At 47.1% G+C, this 19800-nt stretch overlaps 1 protein-coding gene across 2 annotated transcripts in view; it reads right to left on the reverse strand.

Moving 5' to 3' along the window:
• Positions 1-19800, reverse strand: part of LGR6 (leucine rich repeat containing G protein-coupled receptor 6) — a 1163733-nt gene that overhangs the window by 551176 nt on the left and 592757 nt on the right. The gene's annotated exons all lie outside the window — the stretch shown is intronic.

Below are 19800 nucleotides of genomic sequence, written 5' to 3' on the forward strand. Positions count from 1 at the left end.
ACAAAGGGTGCCAAGCACCTGGGGCTACTGCCCCCCGCTCCCTGGCGCCACAGAGGATTGAGAGCCCTGAGAGGCATACGGCCTGGGTCTCATCCCTGACTACTGTCAGTGGCCACTGTAGCATTTTGCTGTCTCTCTGGTTGGACACACCTGTGGGCCAGTTAAGGTTAGGTGCTGCACAGGTGGTGTCCACAGGCGAGGAGAAGGGTTCCCCATGGATTGGCTTGGTGGGCCCTGAGAGTATGGACAGAGGGAGTCCGATAGGTTCAGATTGGCGTAGAAATGGAGTCTGCCCCTGCAGTTGCGGGCCAGGTCCTTGTTCTATCGCCCCAAGCAGGGAAGACCATCACGGTGGTGATTGGTCTACCCTGCGTTTTGGCTGGAAGGGGGTTGTGTTGGACCTGGCCCTTTTTGAAGGGTCATCCCTAAACTTTTTGCCTTCCTCCTGTATTTTTTCTGACCTGGTGTTGGCTGATTTATGACTCTGGGCACCTTACCACTGCTGACCAGTGCTAAGGTGCATATGCTCTCCCTATGGTAAAATGTATACATTGATTGGTGTCCATGATTGGTTTATTTGGTTTACTGTCAGCCCCTAGTAAAGTGCACCAGGAGTGCCAGGGCTTGTAAATACAAATGCTGCTGGTGGGCTTGCAGCACTGGTTGTGCCACCCACAGAAGCGGCCTAGTAAAATGTGTCTAGGATCTGCCACTGCAGAACCTGCGCGCAGTCTGATACTGTCGCGCTGACTGCGCAAGTGCACCCACTTGCCAGTCCCTAAACCTTCCCTTAACTACATATTAGTCACCCCTCTGGTAGGCCCAAGGGCAGGGTGCATTGTAGGCATAAGGTAGGACATGCCCTGATGTGTGTGGCATGTCTTAATAGTGAATTACAGCCATTTTCGTTTTTCACTATTGAAGGCTACCTGCTCTCCATAGGCCAGAATGGGCTACTGGAATTACTACACCCTGTAATCCCAGTGGACTCATAGAGCATGGTAGAAAATTATGTTTAGTATGCCTGAACTCAGAATAATAAAATACTTCTTTTAGTAAAGTTTATTTTAATATCCTGCGTTTGTAAATACTACTTTTAGAAAGTTAGTATTTACTGATCTGGCCATTCAGTCCGCCTCTGCGCTGTGTGTGTGTGTGTTCTGCCTAGCAACAGTAAGGAGCAGGGTTGGGGAATTCCAGGAGACAGGCTGGCTGCCAGGTGGTGGGTAGAGAGATTACACCAGGATGGGTGGGAGGAGTACACCCCGACTCTTGAATAGACCTGTGCTCTGCCAGCACAAAGCCGGCGCCGCCCCCTGTGGAGCGGCTGATGTCTCTGCCCTGCTGCTGAAAGGAAAGCGCAGAGTCACCACAACAAAGTGCTCCAAAAACTGGACTGAGCCAGGCCCAGGCCCCCTGGCGCTAAAGAACAAAAGAATTGGTGTATAAAAGTAGGAGCCTGGCTCCTAAGAAATCAGATCCTGTTGACGCCAAGACGAACCTCTGCCTGAAGGAGAAGGACCTGGAGAAGCTGAAGGAGGAATACTGTCTCTCTGCCTAAGAGACTGGCCTGCAGTGGGTGCCTGCTGCTGGAAGGAGAGGAAGAAAAGACTACAGAAAAGACTTTTAATCAACTTGTTCTGAAAACAATCTCCAAGGGCTTGCTAGTGAACTTGCCCCCTGATCTGCGCCCCAGGAACAGTGGGCGCTACCTTCCTGAAGAAGAGGAGAAGTGCCAAGGAGTGATTCTGCCAGCTGACCCCTGAGAACCTGAGCATCCCCTGACCCCACTGAGCAATGCGACTTCTGCTGCTGGTGTGGCTGCAAACAAAGTAAAGGCCTGACAGCCCGAGCACCGTGAACAGCTGCCCCCTCGAGCCGTAGCTCGCAAAGTAAGGAGGAGAGTCCTGCGTCTGAGCGCCGAGCCCCCTGTGACCCCGCCGGGTTGTGGAGGCTCTTGTGAGGACCGTGCCCTGGTTCGCCGTGCGAAGCTGACAGCGCGCTGCGCTGTGAAATCACCCCCGAGACTGCCCTCCTGCTTCTGACCCCCCTTCGCGGCGACCTGCATCCTGCCCGAGCGCCCCACGAAGCTCCGCTGTCCCCTGGACACTTGGGACGCCAGCGCGACGTGGGACACCCCTGGACTGGACCGCGAGGCCGCCACGCACCTTTGCCGTGAATTCTACAAGGTATTGTGCCAGCGCGTGAAAAGTAGTACCCGTACTTGCTTTCGTACGGACCATACCGATCGTCCCAGGGTTGAGTCCAAGTGTTAGTTTGAAGCGTACTGCCTTTTAAGTTTGAGCGTATTTACTGCCTGGAAGCAAGTTTGCACCGTACTGACGCCGGGAATCACCTGGTTCGCCTCGTACATTTGCCCCGTACTGACTGTACCAATATCCTGGTTCGCGCTGTAATAATAGCTTGGTTCGCACTGTACTGCCTTTTGACCCGCTCTGAGTTCGCACCGTACTGAGGAAGCCGTGTTCGCACCGTACCGGTGCTTCCCTCCAGGTACGGAGCGTCCCTGACAGTCCGAACCGTACCCGCATAGAAAACCATTGCCGGTGCTCACGCGAGAAGCGTGAGGTACGGCAAGCGTACTCGTGCTCACGCGAGAAGCGTGAGAAACGGCAAGGTACTGATAAAAACCTTGCCCAGAGCATCCCAAAGGCGCTACGAAGTGCGCAGAAGACCCAAAGAACTGATTTTAATTATAACTGTGCCATTTTTACAACTGTGGACTGCCCTTAAAGCATTTTGAGAGTAACTGGATTATTTTACCAAGAGAACTGTATTTATGCAACCTGCCTGAAAGAAAACCTTTTATATAAAGAATCATATTTTTGATAAATACAGCCTTGTGTCTTTGTGTGGTGGGGAGGTGATTATTGTGTGGGACAATTTGAAAGCTTAACCTATATGCCCTCTGGAAGTTTAGCCTGACTGCTCGCGCCACGTTACCTAGAGGGTGAGCAGGGGTTATTTTTAAAGAGGTGATCCTTTGCCCTGACTTAGAGGAAAGGGTCCCTGCTTGTCGCAAGTGCATACCTGCGCCAACCAGAGACCCCGGATTCTAACAGTGGCTAAACACTTATAAGGTCCCAAAGGCGAGACCTATTGGCTATGTAAATGCTTGGTGTGGTTGTGTGTGCGGTTGTGTGTGGTTGTGTGGGGTTGTGTGTGTGGTGTGTGTGTGGTTGTGTGTGTGTGGTTGTGTGTGTGTGGTTGTGTGTGTGGTTGTGTGTATGTGTGTGTGTGGTTGTGTGTGTGTGTGTGGTTGTGGGTGTGGTTGTGGGTGTGGTTGTGGGTGCGGTTGTGGGTGCGGTTGTGGGTGTGTGTGTGGATATGTGGTTGTGTGTGGTTGTGTGTGTGGTTGTGGTTGTGTGTGTGGTTATGTGTTTGTGTGGTTGTGTGTGTGTGGTTGTTTGTGGTTTTGTGTGTGTGTGTGGTTGTGTGTGTGTGTGGTTGTGTGGGTGGCTGTGTGTGTGGTTTTGTGTGTGTGGGTGTGTGTGTGTGGTTGTGTGTGTGGTTGTGTGTGTGGTTGTGTGTGTAGTTGTGTGTGTGGTTGTGTGTGTGGTTGTGTGTGTGGTTGTGGTTGTGTGAGTATGTGGTTGTGTGTGTGTGTGTGTGTGGTTGTGTGTGTGTGGTTGTGTGTGTGTGTGGTTGTGTGTGTGTACTTGTGTGTGTGGTTATGTGTGTGTGGTTGTGTGTGTGTGGTTGTGTGTGGTTGTGTGTGTGTGGTTGTTTGTCTGGTTATGTGTGGGTGGTTGTGTGTGGTTGTGTGTGTGTGGTTGTGTGTGTGGTTGTGTGTGTGGTTGTGTGTGTGGTTGTGGTTATGTGTGTGTGTGGTCATGTGTGTGTGTGGTTGTGTTTGTGTGTGTGTGGTTGTGTGTGGGGTTGTGTGTGGTTGTGTGTGGTTGTGTGTGCGGTGTGTGTGGTTGTGTGTGTGGTTGTGTGTGGTTGCGTGCGTGTGGTTGTGTGTGTGGTTGTGTGTGTGGTTGTGTGTGTGGTTGCATGTGTGGTTGTGTGGGTGGTTCTATGTGTGGTTGTGTGTGTGGTTGTGTGTGTGGTTGTGTGTGTGTGTGGTTGTGTGTGTGTGGTTGTGTGTGTGGTTGTGTGTGTGTGGTTGTGTGTGGTTGTGTGTGAGTGTGTGTGGTTGTGTGTGTGGTTGTGTGTGTGATTGTGTGTGTGTGGTTATGTGTGTGTGTGGTTGTGTGTGTGTGGTTGTGTGTGTTTGTGTGTGTTGTTGTGTGTGGTTGTGTGTGTGGTTGTGTGTGTGTGGTTGTGTGTGTGTGGGTGTGTGTGTGGTTGTGTGTGTCTGGTTGTGTGTGGTTGTGTGTGTGGTTGTGGTTATGTGTGTGTGTGGTTATGTGTGTGTGGTTGTGATTGTGTGTGTGGTTGTGGTTGTGTGTGGTTGTGTGTGGTTGTGTGTGTGTGGTTGTGTGTGTGTGGTTGTGTGTGTGGTGTGTGTTGTGTGTGTGGTTGTGTGTGTGTGGTTGTGTGTGTGAGTGGTTGTGTGTGTGTGGTTGTGTGTGTGTGTGGTTGTGTGTGGTGTGTGTGGTTGTGTGTGTGTGGTTGTGTGTGTGTGGTTGTGTGTGTGGTTGTGTGCATGTGGTTGTGTGTGTGTGGTTGTGTGTGTGGTTGTATGTGTGGTTGTGGTTGTGTGTGTGGTTGTGTGTGTGTGTGGTTGTGTGTGTGGTCATGTGTGTGTGGTTGTGTGTGTGGTTGTGTGTGTGGTTGTGTGTGTGTGTGGGTGTGTGTGTGTGTGGTTGTGTGTGTTGTGTGTGTGGTTGTGTGTCTGGTTGTGTGTGTGGTCGTGGTTGTGTGTGTGGTTGTGTGTGGTTGTGGTTGTGTGTGTGATTATGTGTGTGAGGTTGTGTGTGTGTGTGGTTGTGGTTGTGTGTGTGGTTGTGGGTGTGGTTGTGTGTGGTTGTGTGTGTGGTTGTGTGTGTGTGGTTGTGTGTGTGTGTGGTGTGTGTGGTTGTGGTTGTGTGTGTGTGGTTGTGCCTGTGTGTGTGTGTGGTTGTGTGTGGTTGTGTGTGTGGTTGTGGTTGTGTGTGTGATAGTAATACTAAAAGCATTTCAAAATAAAGGAACACAAACATTGAGTTTGTGGAAAGAGAAAGCACGTTGTAAGTCAAATGGGCGCAGCAAAGCATTAACACAACAACAAAACAAACGAGATCACTTAGCAAAGACTGAGTGCTGATAATGGATACACACAGCCCATCATCTTAAGAGTTCTATTGCAACCAATGTGCACTCAAACCTGCCCCCTCCTTGTGAGTAGCACCCCATATGTTATGAGTTGTAACTGCTGCACCCACCATAGCGCTTTGAGATCTAAAGCGCTACACAGGTCTAATCGATTAACCAGTCGCCAACATGCTGTGCTTTTAAAGAGAATGTGCCAAAAGTTTCCAGCTTCCTCATCATGTCCTCATGAAAGCGCCAACGAAAGGACTCCCTGAATAGTGCAACGGACATGAAGCAGCCGCTGCGATCAGAAATAAACACTGTGAACGTTGTCCAGTTTCACAGTAACATTTCCTTAATGTTCTTTAAGTCACAAAACAGTAATACTAAAAGCATCTCAAAATAAAGGAATACAAACATCGAGTTTATGGAAAGAGATAGCAAATTGTAAGTCAAACGGGCGCAGCAAAGCATTAACACAACATGTTCTTTGATGTTTGGTGTTCTTTGAACGAGAACATCAAAGGGGCGCTGCGTAAATGATCGCGGGGGAAAGTGAAAGTGATCGCGGGCGCTTAATGAGCATGATGGGGTTTACCAGTCTCTGCTCCTAAGCGCGCGCCCGCGCAAATGCACTGTAGCTCTAGGCTGGCCATGGTAGCATTTTTTGAGCCCTCACAAAAAGTCTCGCCATACCAGCGTGTGAGAAGTTGGCCTGGTATTTGATGCTCACTAGTTAAAGTGATCACCTTGTACCATGCCAAGCAACCCTTATGGTGTGGTTGTAAGTCAACCTTTTCGGACTAGCTGCCCTAGTGGTAGCGTAGGCTAAGCAGTCTTTAAGGCTAAACTCGTGAAGCGTGTTAAGCCAGCTGTTTTACCAAATGTAACCCCCTTTTATACCAATGAAAGGACACCACACAGATATATATTCAAAATATATATGTATTTATTTCTCAAAGTAACCCCTAGTCTCTTTAGGAGCACAGGAGCACAAATCGTCAAACAAGATTACAGTAGAATACACAGAAGTTGCACTTTATATGGATAGGCCCTGGTGGCCGCTCAAACCATATACTAAAATAGTGGTATAAGTACCACGAACAGAAAAGGGAAAAGGCCTAGGGCCTCTAGAATCGCTGGGCCTACAAGGAGCTAACCTCAGTTAGTGACCAGGATGTCCACGGGTGGCGTGTGCAGAGCAAATAGTCACACGCGTGCTCCCATAGGTTTCAATGGGTGCGTAAAAAGTACAAAGTTACTGCAAAGAGGATCTTCCGGATGGACTAGGAACTCAAGATTTGTAACACAGGCACTAGAGATGTATTACTACACTTGGGCACAGGTGTGCCAGCTTTACCTCACCCACAGGAAGCGGGTGCATAGGCCTCGAAGTGCGTCGGGTTTCTTCTATCTGTTCCGTGGAGCCTGAAGACAAAGATGCTGCAGGCGGTCGGTCCGGGAGAGATGCAGTGGATCCAAGAGTGGATCGGAGATGTTAAAGACCTGTAAGCAGAGGGGACAGTGTTCACAGTCACTAGCCAGTGACCAGCGTGGCACCAGGTGGGTACCAGGCAATGTCGGGTGCAAACAGGAAGAAAGGTGTAGCTTGTCTCTGCAGCCACGTGGTCCCTGGAGGTCGACGACGTCCAGGAGTCGGTTCACGAGCTGTCCCACGCAGGCTCTCGCTGTCGGCGGTATCGGCGACTTGATCGATGCAAACAAGCCTTGGCAAAAGCAATTGTTGTAGGAGGTGAAATAAGCTGATGGTTCTGACCAGCAAGGTCAGAAGGACTGCTCCTTTGGAGGGGAGCAAGGGCCAGTCTGGAGCAACCAGACCAGCGGTGTATTTTGTAGAGTTCGTCGCCAAGATGGCTACTAGCCAGCGGGCCAGCAACCGGTTAGGCGCGTCGAGTGGCAAAATGCAGAAGGGCCCCACGCAGATCGTGGAGATGCTGGAGGGCTCACCTTTGGTGCAGATGCTGCTCGGGTATTGGGCTTCTCAGATCCCAAAGCACAACTTGGAGGGAGCCTCGGTTGTTGCACTTGTCAGCTTGTCGTAGTCGTTCCAAGATGGCTGGCTCCACGTGTCTCGGTGCCTCCACGGGTCTCCTCTTTTCAGAGACTGTGGATCGGGCGGTGAGAGGTCTGGAGGTCCAGGTCTTGTCAGTCTCTGGGCTCGGGCTCCGGCGGGAGGCGGCGGCAAAGCAGACGTTGATTCGCTGGATGGTGCTTGCGTTAGCAAGGTGGTCACTCCCTGACCACAGGGGAGATTGGCTTCAGTCCTCTGTGCAGCAGAGCGTCGAAGTTCCCGTCTTCTTCTTAGTGTTAAGTTTATTCCAGGATGTCTGAAGTCTTAGGACACAGCTCCTACCTTTAAGCGGATTCTAGGGGCCGGACTACCTGCTAGGTCCCTCCCTATGGGTGGGACCAGGAAGGGGGGTGGTTACACCCCCAATCCTTTGTCCAGCTCGCCCCAGGCCCGGGACTGGTGTTCCCCAGGACCGGTTTGAACTGGCATATGCACCGAGGCTCCTTGTGAGCCACAGGCATGTCTGGTTTCTTTCAAGCCCTACCTGACCAATACACAAAATCCTGTCTGGGGTGGTGCATGCACCTCCCCTGGCAGGAAACCCTTTGTCCACACCTCCCAAGCTGGAAGGACTCCCAGCAGCAGGAGGGCAGACTTGTGTCTGTGGTGGCAGCATCCATTTTGTGGAGCTGAGGCTATGTCTGATTTTACCCGGGTTTCAGGTACTGTACATGTCGTGTCCCTCTAGAAGGGTGGAATGCTAACCCCGTCGCCAGAATTGGCGAGGGGTTAGTATTCCAATTCGTATGACACCTTACTCGACATGTTTTGATAAAGCCAAACCAAAGATAGCATTTAACCGCGAGGTTCATAATGCACTTAGGAGTATATGGTATGACGATATCTGGAAACAGTAGAAGGAAGTTGTTCCGACCACTGCAGACAGGCTCAGCTCATGCCAGAGCACCATCTCACATGGAACCAAGCACTCTGCCTTCAGGATTGTTAAGGCCTGCCATAGGAGTGACTTATAGGTTACCATGTGTCCCATTTAAGGTTAGGTATAGGTATACTACACCTAAGTAAGAGGTGATTACACCAACTTACCCCAGCTGAGTGATCAGCCAGTTGTGTCAGATTGTTAGGCCAAGCCTGGGGTGGCATAATACATGCTTCAGCCCTTGGCAGGCCTTGGGTACACCAATGCCCTGGGTACCTAGTGTACACTGGTACAGGGGCTGACAGGGTGATCCAACCAATTGGGTATGTACCTAGGGTACATGGAGTCCATTTTAAAGAGAGAACAGCCAGGCTGAGATCCTGAATAGCAGGATCTCAGGCCAACTAAGTCGAAAAACCAGCTAGACACTAGGCAAAAATTTGGGGGTAACCATAGTCAGATATCCACCTTCCTACACAGCGCATGTGCTGGGTCAGGCAAGACCTAAAAAACAATGGCGCACACACTGACCAATGAGTCCAGCCCTTCTGGCACTGCCAGATTGCGCTATAGGCCAGTCTCACCCTAAATGCCTAAGGCTGGGTTTGAGGGGCTCAGCCAAAGGTGTGTCGTAGTAATAGAAAACCAGGGGGCGCTCTTCCCTTTACACAACTCTACTCTATTCTACTCCATTACGCTCTATGCCACTTTACTCCACCCCACGCTTTGCCACTCCACTCTATGACACTCGGTGTCAGCTGAAGTGCCTCTTCTCTCAATATTTTGGGATGCTCTTTATTTATAATAGAAAGCAGCCATGTGATGTGCATATAGATTAGTGATGTGTAGATAGCCCTGTCATCCCTTGGATGAAGATAAAACGACATTTGTACATAGTGCATCGTGATAACAAATAGGACAATGTAACAAATGAGCCGCTTTGCTACATGTGCCTAACCTGGGCACATAACAGAGTGGAATGTCGTGGAGTTGCGCAGCATAGACTGGAGTAGAGTAGACTGCTGCACAGTAGGTTGATGTAGAGTGGCATAGAGTAGAATGGAGTGGCAGAGTGTCAATTGGAGTGGTAATGTAATGTAATGTAAAAAGAACTTATAAAGCGCACTGCAATTCAACGAGCATCCTGGCGCTAAAGTGGGAAAAACAGGGAAAATTATGAAAATATAGACAGAAAGATGTTAGATTCTAGGGAAAAGCCAGGTTTTAAGTTGTTAACGAAAGACTAAAAGGTCTTTCACCTGTCGCAGCTCCATGGGCAATTTATTCCAAAGTCTTGCAGCAGCGACTCTGAAAGCTTGTCCCCCCAGCCTAGCTCTTCTGATCCAAGGTACTTTCACCCAATAAGCTGTAGAGGATCGAAGGCAGCGCGAAGGTGCATACCAGCAGAATTTACTCTGTAATGGTATGGGACCCAGACCATGCAGTGCCTTAAACACAACACAGAGGGACTTAAAGTAAATCCTCTATGCTATGGGAAGCCAGTGCAGCTCCGCAAGGGCCTGAGTAGAGGAAGAATGACGAGGGCGCGTCAGTGCCAATTTGGCTGCCATATTCTCAATTCTCTGCAATCTCCCGATCAGAAATCTGGGGGATTCCAACAATAATGAGTTACAATAATCCAGTCTGCTCAGAATCACGCTCCTAACTACCAAAGGGCGCGTTTGAGCTGGGGAAGAATCTTCCTCAAGATTCTTACAAGAGAAAAGCAGGTCCCCAGAGTCTTATTGGCGTGTGTTTGGTGTAGAGTGGAGTAAAGTGGGGTGGAGTGATGTGGAGTGGCATTGAGTGGCATAGAGTTGAGTGGCAGAGAGTGAAGTGGAGTAAAGTGGCATGTAATGGAATGGAGTGGCATAGAATAAAGTGGCATACTGTAGAGTGTGGAATAGAGTGGAGTGAAGTGAAACAGAGTAGAGTGGTGTAGAGTGGGATGGTGGATAGTAGGGTGGCATGGCTTGGAATGGCATAGAGTGGAGTGTCGGAGAGTAGAGTGGCATAGAGTGAAAGAGCATAAGTTGAGTGTCATAGCGTAGAGTGGAGTGGCGTAGAGTGGAGTTTTATATAGTGGAGCGGCATAGTGTGGAGTGGCCTATAATGGAGTGGTGTATAATGGAATGCCCTAGAGTGAAGTGGTGTTGAGTGGCGTGGCTTGGCTTGGAATGGTGTGGTTTAGAGTGGAGTGGCATAACGTGGAGTGGCATAGAGTGGAATTGGCATAGAGTGGAGTAGTGTAGAGTACAGGGGTGTAGAGTAGTACAGTTGTGGGTGTAACTTAAGCAAGAATCCAAACTTAAAATCAATGCAAAGGTTTGAAGCATAAGAGGGATCAATGGCTAAAATGCAATGAGGAGGTGGCCTAATGGCTAGAGCGGTCGACCTTGAAGCTGCGGAACCAGTTTCGAGTCTCGCCAGGGACGCTCAACATCCAGTGATTCTGGGCAAATCACTTCATCTCCCTCTGCCTAATAAAATGAAAGTGTCCAACTGTAATGCAACTGGTGCTCATGTGAAGCATTCTGATACATTTGGGTCAAGTTTGTGCTATATATAATTCCCCCCCAAAAATAGAACGAAAATAGCTGGTTGCTCTATTCAAAATAATAATACATAAAGGAGGATGGTTGTCTTGTATTTTTTATTTTTTTTGTTGACAAAATAATGAGTTAAACAGTACAGTATTTGTGAACAAATGTGTCAAAAAGAAGCTATATACAGTAACAAAGATCACGTCCTTCTGAAAATAGGACAGGAGAGAAAGGAGTTACTTCAAAAACAAATTCTGCTTTCATGGTGGCCGTGTGGTACTCCAGGTGGTTGAGTACATTGCCTAATTGGTTGCTTCAGAACTTGGCGAACAGAAATGTTGTGTTCCACCGGTAGCAAAGCAGGGTGAACTGCAGGTCAGAAATGAGCGGATCCTTACCAAACTGGTAAAACTGTAATGGCTGCCATGGTTGGAAAACACAAAATAGGCCCTGGCACCAAAATAAAAGTGGTCCCAATTTCCCAATAGGGGCAGATTTGAGTTTGTCAAGTCAGACTTTATAAGGGTTTTGCAAGATAATGGAGACTGCATGCATTTGCGCTTTCAGCAGTCACAGTTGGTATTAATACCAGGAAAATGAACAATAAAAACCCACTCACCAAATCATAAAACAGGGCCAAAAAAAGAGACAACCGCACCACAATCCCAAACAAGCATTGGCATAGTCAATACGTCTCGCTTTTGGGACCTTGTAAGTATTTAGTTATGCAGCACAATATCCTTGGTGCAACCACATTAACTGTTGCGTGGCTAAACACTTATAAGGTCCCAAAGGCAAGACCTATTGGCTATGTCAATGCTTGGTGTGGTTGTGTGTGCGGTTGTGTGTGGTTGTGTGTGGTTGTGTGTGTGTGGTTGTGTGTGTGTGGTTGTGTGTGTGTGTGTGGTTGTGTGTGTGTGGTTGTGTGTATGTGTGTGTGTGGTTGTGTGTGTGTGTGGTTGTGTGTGGTTGTGGGTGTGGTTGTGGGTGCGAGTGCGGTTGTGGGTGTGTGTGTGGATATGTGGTTGTGTGTGGTTGTGTGTGTGGCTGTGTGTGTGTGTGGTTATGTGTTTGTGTGTTTGTGTGGTTGTGTGTGTGTGGTTGTGTGTGGTTGTGTGTGTGTGTGTGGTTGTGTGTGTGTGTGGTTGTGTGTGTGGCTGTGTGTGTGGTTTTGTGTGTGTGGTTGTGTGTGTGTGGTTGCGTGTGTGGTTGTGTGTGTGGTTGTGTGTGTGTGGTTGTGTGTGTGGTTGTGGTTGTGTGTGTATGTGGTTGTGTGTGTGTGTGGTTGTGTGTGTGTGGTTGTGTGTGTGTGGTTGTGTGTGTGGTTGTGTGTGTGTGTTTGTGTGTGTGTGGTTGTGTGTGGTTGTGTGTGTGGTTATGTGTGTGTGGTTGTTTGTCTGGTTGTGTGTGTGTGTGTGTGTGTGTGTGTGTGCGTGTGGTTGTGTGTGTGTGGTTGTGTGTGTGTGTGGTTGTGTGTGTGGTTGTGGTTATGTGTGTGTGTGTGTGTGGTTATGTGTGTGTGTGGTTGTGTGTTTGTTGTGTTTGTGTGTGTGTGTGGTTGTGTGTGGTTGTGTGTGGTGGTGTGTGTGGTGTGTGTGGTTGTGTGTGTGGTTGTGTGTGGTTGTGTGTGTGTGGGGTTGTGTGTGTGTGGTTGTGTGTGTGGTTGTGTGTGTGGTTGTGTGTGTGGTTGTATATGTGGTTGTGTGGGTGGTTCTATGTGTGGTTGTGTGTGTGGTTGTGTGTGTGTGGTTGTGTGTGTAGTTGTGTGTGTGTGGTTGTGTGTGTGTGTGGTTGTGTGTGTGGTTGTGTGTGGTTGTGTGTGAGTGTGTGGTTGTGTGTGTGGTTGTGTGTGTGATTGTGTGTGTGTGTGGTTATGTGTGTGTGTGTTTGTGTGTGTGGTTGTGTGTGTGGTTGTGTTTGTGTGGTTGTGTGTGTGGGTGTGTGTACGTGGTTGTGTGTGTGGGTGTGTGTGTGGTTGTGTGTGTGGTTGTGTGTGTGTCTGGTTGTGTGTGGTTGTGTGTGTGGTTGTGGTTATGTGTGTGTGTGGTTATGTGTGTGTGGTTGTGTGTGGTTTTGTTTGTGTGTGTGGTTGTGGTTGTGTGTGTGTGGTTGTGTGTAGTTGTGTGTGTGTGGTTGTGTGTGTGGTGTGTGTGGTTGTGTGTGTGGTTGTGTGTGTGTGTGGTTGTGTGTGTGTGGTTGTGTGTGTGTGGTTGTGTGTGTAGTTGTGTGTGGTGTGTGTGGTTGTGTGTGTGGTTGTGTGTGTGTGGTTGTGTGTGTGTGTGTGGTTGTGTGTGTGTGGTTGTGTGTGTGGTTGTGTGTGTGGTTGGATGTGTGGTTGTATGTGTGGTTGTGGTTGTGTGTGTGTGTGTGTGGTTGTGTGTGTGTGGTTGTGTGTGTGGTCGTGTGTGTGTGGTTGTGTGTGTGTGGTTGTGTGTGTGGTTGTGGTTGTGTGTGTGGTTGTGTGTGTGGTTGTGTGTGTGGTTGTGTGTGTGTGTGGTTGTGTGTGTGTGTGGTTGTGTGTGTTGTGTGTGTGGTTGTGGTTGTGTGTGTGGTTGTGTGTGTGGTCATTGTTGTGTATGTGGTTGTGTGTGGTTGTGGTTGTGTGTGTGATTATGTGTGTGTGGTTGTGTGTGTGTGTGGTTGTGTGTGTGGTTGTGGGCGTGGTTGTGTGTGTGGTTGTGTGTGTGGTTGTGTGTGTGTGGCTGTGTGTGGTTGTGTGTGTGTGGTTGTGTGTGTGGTTGTGTTTGTGTGTGTGGTTGGTTGTGTGGTTGTGTGTGGTTGTGTGTGTGTGGTTGTGTGTGTGTGTGGTTGTGGGTGTGGTTGTGTGGTTGTACGTGTGGTTGTGTGTGTGATTGTGTGTGGGGTTGTGTGTGGTTGTGTGTGTGTGGGTGTTTGTGTGGTTGTGTTTGTGTGGTTGTTTGTATATGTGTGGTTGTGTGTGTGGTTGTGTGTGTGTGTGTGTGGTGTGTGTGGTTGTGTGGTTGTGGCTGTGTGTGTGTGTGTGTGGTTGTGTGTGGTTGTGTTTGTGGTTGTGTGTGTGGTTGTGGTTGTGTGTGTGATAGTAATACTAAAAGCATCTCAAAGTAAAGGAACACAAACATTGAGTTTGTGAAAAGAGAAAGCATGTTGTAAGTCAAATGGGCGCAGCAAAGCATTAACACAACAACAAAACAAACAAGATCACTTAGCGAAGACTGAGTGCTGATAATGGATACACACAGCCCATCATCTTAAGAGTTCGACTGCAGCCAATGTGCACTCAAACCTGCCCCCTCCTTGTGAGTTGCACCCCATATGTCATGAGTTGATTAACCAGTCGCCAACATGCTGTGCTTTTAAAGAGAATGTGCCAAAAGTTTCCAGCTTCCTCATCATGTCCTCATGAAAGCGCCAACGAAAGGACTCCCTGAATAGTGCAACAGACATGAAGCAGCCGCTGCGATCAGAAATAAACACTGTGAACGTTGTCCAGTTTCACAGTAACATTTCCTTAATGTTCTTTAAGTCACAAAACAGTAATACTAAAAGCCTCTCAAAATAAAGGAATACAAACATCGAGTTTGTGGAAAGAGATAGCACATTGTAAGTCAAACGGGCGCAGCAAAGCATTAACACAACATGTTCTTTGATGTTTGATGCTCTTTGAACGAGAACATCAAAGGGGCGCTGCGAAAATGATCGCGGGCGAAAGTGAAAGTGATCGCGGGCGCTTAATGAGCATGATGAGGTTTACCAGCCTCTGCTCCTAAGCGCGCGCCCGCGCACATGCACTGTAGCTCCAGGTTGGCCATGGTAGCATTTTTTGAGCCCTCACAAAAAGTCTCGCCAGACCAGCGCATGCGCTGGGTCAGGTGAGACCTAAAAAACAATGGCGCACACACTGACCAATGAGTCCAGCCCTTCTGGCACTGCCAGATTGCGCTATAGGCCAGTCTCACCCTAAAGGCCTAAGGCTGGGTTTGAGGGGCTCAGCCAAAGGTGTGTCGTAGTAATAGAAAAACCAGGGGGCGCTGCAGGACAGAACTGAGGGGCACCACACACCACTGTGTGTGGTGCTACAGTAATATAAGAGCAGGGGGCGCTACAGACCAGGATTGAAGGACATTCCTATGGATGGTTTTGAGGTCCGAATCTCGCCTTCTGTATGTGGCGGGATGCCCATTAAGTACGGCCTGGAAGCATTCCTCACATTTGGGAAATAAGGATAATGATTAAGGGGAAGGCGGAGGTGTAATAGGTGAGCAAGTGTCCTGCCAGCACCAATTACAACAAAATAAACAGGCTTCAAACACATCATAAAATACACAGATACGGTAAAAGCCCATAAGGCAAAAAAGCTCTGAAAAAGCCCCAAAACGAATGTCTTAATAGTATTATGAAAGAGGAAAAAAAAAAACACGAGTTTTTCCTTTGATCTTTTAAGACATCAGATATATTTTTTTCTACCTTTCTCTGGCTACCCTAAAAACATTGTAATTATCACTTGTAACACCTGCCTTAAAATTCTTGGGATTTTTTTTTTACCTGGCGGGAGATCAGACGAACAGTTCTCCCTGCCCCCAGGTGAGAGCTGTAACCGCAGAAGCAATAATTATTCTGCCACACGACTCCAGCAGCGGTGCCGCTCTGCAAGCAGACAATAAACAACAAAATGCCAATACTGATCTCTTTTTTATCTTATTTTAAACACGTCACGAAGACACAAAACAAAGTGACCAAAAGAGTTTTTTCTTTTTCAATTAATGAGTATATCAATGAGTGATGGCTGCCGACAACAGGTACATGTGGCATACAGCGGCATAGAATACTGCGGCGAAGTAACCATGCCCCATCAACACAAGCCTTCATCAGTTCAATGGTCAGATCCTAGCATTTGGGGTGATCTTAGACAAGCCATACCATTCTCTCTATCTTACTCCTACTGGAATGAGCATTGAACAGCCATACTTATTTATTTGCTGCAGACAGAGCATAGGCACGAGGAGTACCGAGATGAAGCAGAAAAGTGACATTGAAGTTGCCCCATTATAGTACAGTAAAGAAAATCTGCACACAATGAGACGCTGTTTTTGCAAACAATATTTAGGACACATAATATATGACAGACGATATATCCAAAGTATGTAGCTGTGGAGTTAAAATGTGCACCTATATATAATTTCCTTCACAATATTTTGGTAGTCAGCCTTTTACCTATGATATTTGTCGCACAATATTTTTGTGCTCATTATTCTGACATACAGGTATTTACCTCACCAGGTAAATACTTCACCCCACATTGTTGCCATTTACTAAGTGCGGGAAACACGTCATCTCCATCCACCCAACTAGTGACCTGGACCATAGAGTAAGATTATTTCTTATTTGCATTTAGATAAAAATATCGCCGAAACAAGAACTTCTCAACTGCAGTTTGTTTTATCTTTGGCATTTTCATCTAGTAGTGTGCAGGCAGAGGAAGTACCAGTCTCGGGAAAGTACCATTTAGGCACAAAACATATGTTGGCTCCTAAGTTTCCGGATTCAGATAGTTCCATAAAGTTAATCCATGGACGCAGGCATGAAAGGTTGGGGGCACTTGTGGACCCCATCACAAGCACTTTATATTTAATTTCTAGGAGCTAGACCTGATACTACTGAAGGGTCTAATAGTTGTCGATAAAAGGAAAGTGACAGTTCTAAAACCATAGTGAAAAGCATGCACTGAGTGCTCAAATTATTTTTTTTATAGTAGAACCTGAAAATTGATTACCTTTTATCTATAGAAGTGTGACAGCACAACGATGAGCAAGTTAAGCATACAAAGGCTTATGAGGTTGTTGCACTCTTTGGGCCTGCCTCACAAAGGGAATCATACATCCAAACTCATGAAGTACTATTCCCCACAGCTGCAGATTTACATTTTCAACTTATCCACCAAGCTCGGTAAGGGTACTACTGATTGAGTCAATTGATTTATTTATTTTTTTAAAGACTGCCATTTCCGTAAGGGGGAATTGTAGATGATGTACAATTACATACTCATAAAAGGCTGCCCGGTGTGCAATAGCATATTTGTTTTCTTTTTTACTCTACAAGAAAAAATGCACCTATGGAGAAACGCCTTCTCCTACACCCCCATCAGGATTTGTGACGATCCATTCCCCATCCCCACTATGAAAGGAGAGTTACTCCAGTCCTCTGATGGAGTAAAAACCTGACCATTTCAAGGATTGAATGTATAAATATTAACCTGCAACAACATAGATACTAAAACATCTATTTGCACCGTACCCTCAAGGTAGGGTAGATTTGCAATCCCAACTCCACATCTATTTGCCTTGATGATATTCTGCTAGTCTGTATCATGATGGTGTATTCTATAAGGTCGATATTATAAAGTCGATCATTTGTTATGACATCATTGAAAGGGTGTCAGAGAGGAGTTTGTGAATCTGACAAACGTATGTGGTTCTGGGTGAAACCATTTAAGCCTGGCAGATATCCTTTTGTGAATAGCTGTCAGGCGTAAACAGAGACATTTTCGGCAAGAAACAGATTCTCAGCTGTAAATGATTTAATGATTCACTCTCCCTAGATTTTGGAACTTCAGAAATTGTTGTGCAATACCAGATAGTAGGGGAATCACTCAGGCTCTAGTTCTTCTCCTCCTGAAGGGCCCTGTCTGGAGTTTTTACTTCTTGCCATTGATAGCTGCACCCAGGTGGGAGTGTGGAGTGCCAAGCAACCAAGGAGGATTCAGGGTCTGGCAGGCTGGTTGTGCTGCGAGGCAGGAGAGGCGGAAGGCAGAATGAAGTCTGGAGAACTCTAGCAGCTGCCATGCTGAATACCGTAGGAATTCAATCGACTCCGCCCCTAAAAGTTGTACTCGTAATTGCCGGGTCTACCACTTGCCAAAAATATGGCCATGGTGATGAAGCCATGAGTAGTTAGAGCAGCAAAGGTTGCAGCATTGAGGTTGGGGCATGAAGACTGAGGGCTGGAGGAGCTGCCTGCTGCTGTGTCATGCTTGTTGGCAAGGAGCGGTTCTGCATCAGAGAAGCGTCTGCATCCGGTGTAATATAAATCACTATTCACAAAGAAAATTCAGTTTACATAACAGAGTTGCTGGAACACCACTCCTCAAACATTCTTCTCCCATTTGACACCATCCTCCTGGGAGATTTCACTATTAAGTGGAACAAAGTCTCTGCCCCTATGTCATCTAAATTGACCACCTTCCTCTCAGCTAATAATGTCTTTCAGTTTTGTAAGAAACCCAGAATGCAAAGAATCCATCCTAGATCTTACCTCCAAACAAGAATATGTCCATATCCAATGGTCCTGGACTGGTCTGACCATTTCCGTATCCCCTTCTCCATTTCCCTCACCACCATGGCACCTCGGTCTCAAACTAAGCAAAAACACACTTGGTGCCATGACTGTAGACTATTAGATAGAAACTGATGACTACCGTCTCTACCACACTCCTTCCTACTCCCGTCTTCTGTAACACCACTTTGCACTTCCATAAATGTAATGCTGCTGTTAAAGCCATTGTTGATGCATCATCCCTCTCTCCAGGGAGACCACGCTCAAATTCAAGACCTGTAGCTGGTTCTCAAGAGCCACTCTATTAGAATAGCTGAAATATTATGGAGATTATGTCACTCTCTCTGCTCAAATCTTAAAGGAGAAGTTACAAATCCTCCATTTTCTTCGCCAAAGCATCCTGTCTCAACCTTCAAATCAATCTCTCCAAGAAAGTATCCAAGAAAATGTTCAAAATGATTTGCTCACTGTGTCCTCACTGTTTCCTCTTCCTCCAGACCAAATGATTACAGTTGCAGTGAATTATCAGCATTTTTTATGACAAAATTAACAGGATCAGACATGAACTAGACATCGCCAGGGCAGAGCTCTTCCTCTGAACTCTTCATCACTTCCCCTCTTGATTCCACCTTCCATTCAGACAGTAAACTAATCCCTCCCTGGAGTTCTTGATCCCTCTTGTTGGAAGAAAATCTCCTCTCAGATGTGTTTAACACACCAAACTCTCCTCTAACTTGACTGATCCAGTCACTCTCATCATGGCTAAAGACCTTGGTTAGAACCTTCTTTCTGATTCACTTACCCTCACCAATTGGTCTCTGCAAAATGGTGTGTACCAAACTTCCGAAAAATGGCACATGTAAAACACCCCCTAAAATCCCAACCTTGGCTTCTCCAATGTAGACAATTAATGATCTATCTCAAGTCTGCTCTCTCTGGCCAAGGTAATTCTGTGGAGCATTTTCCTCTCAGCTGGTTAAGCATATCCAAGAGAATGAGCTGAGGGGTATGTTTCAATCTGGTAAGCATGCCACAGCAAAGAATCTGCAACATCTTCGGTGATTGATGACATCTTATGCGCTTTCGACTTAGACTACCTCTGCCTCGTCATCATACTAGATCTAGTCATGGCCTTTGATACAGTTGACCATCAAATCCTGTCCAACATTTTGACTGAGATTATGGAACTTGGGGATCTTATCTATAGTGATTCTAGTTCTATCTTTCACAATGTTCAAAAAAGACAATAACTTTTCTGCTCCTTCACATCTTATTCAGTTTCCCACAGAAGTACATCCTCACATCAGTCCTCTTAAACGTATAGAAGTTGAGCCCTGGGCAAACTCTTACAAAAACACAAAATACACTGACGGAACTCAAGTTTACCTTAAGCAAGATTTCCCTGAATCTATTTTCAAGTTAAAATCCACACTTCAGCACATCCACAAATAGATGGAGACAAATCATCTCAAATCTAATGGTCAGAAGACTGAATTTTCCTTCCACAAACCCGAACGTGACACTTTCACTGATCACATATGGCTTGACTATCTCAAATTGGCAGATGTTAACCCATAATTGGCCACCCCTGCTAAGTCTTTTGGATTCCTTCTTGGCTTCAACCTCTACCTTAAAAAACATATCCTAGCTTTGGCTAAAACTGCCCGACTCCACCTACACAAACTCAAGAGGCTCAAACACATTCTTTCCTTCCAGGATCTGAACCTGGCAGGGGAGGACCTTGTAAACTTGTGTTTGGACTTTGGCTCCTCCAA

This window comes from Triturus cristatus, chromosome 1_1, assembly GCF_964204655.1.
Source record: "Triturus cristatus chromosome 1_1, aTriCri1.1, whole genome shotgun sequence".
In the NCBI taxonomy this organism is placed as follows: Eukaryota; Metazoa; Chordata; class Amphibia; order Caudata; family Salamandridae; genus Triturus; species Triturus cristatus.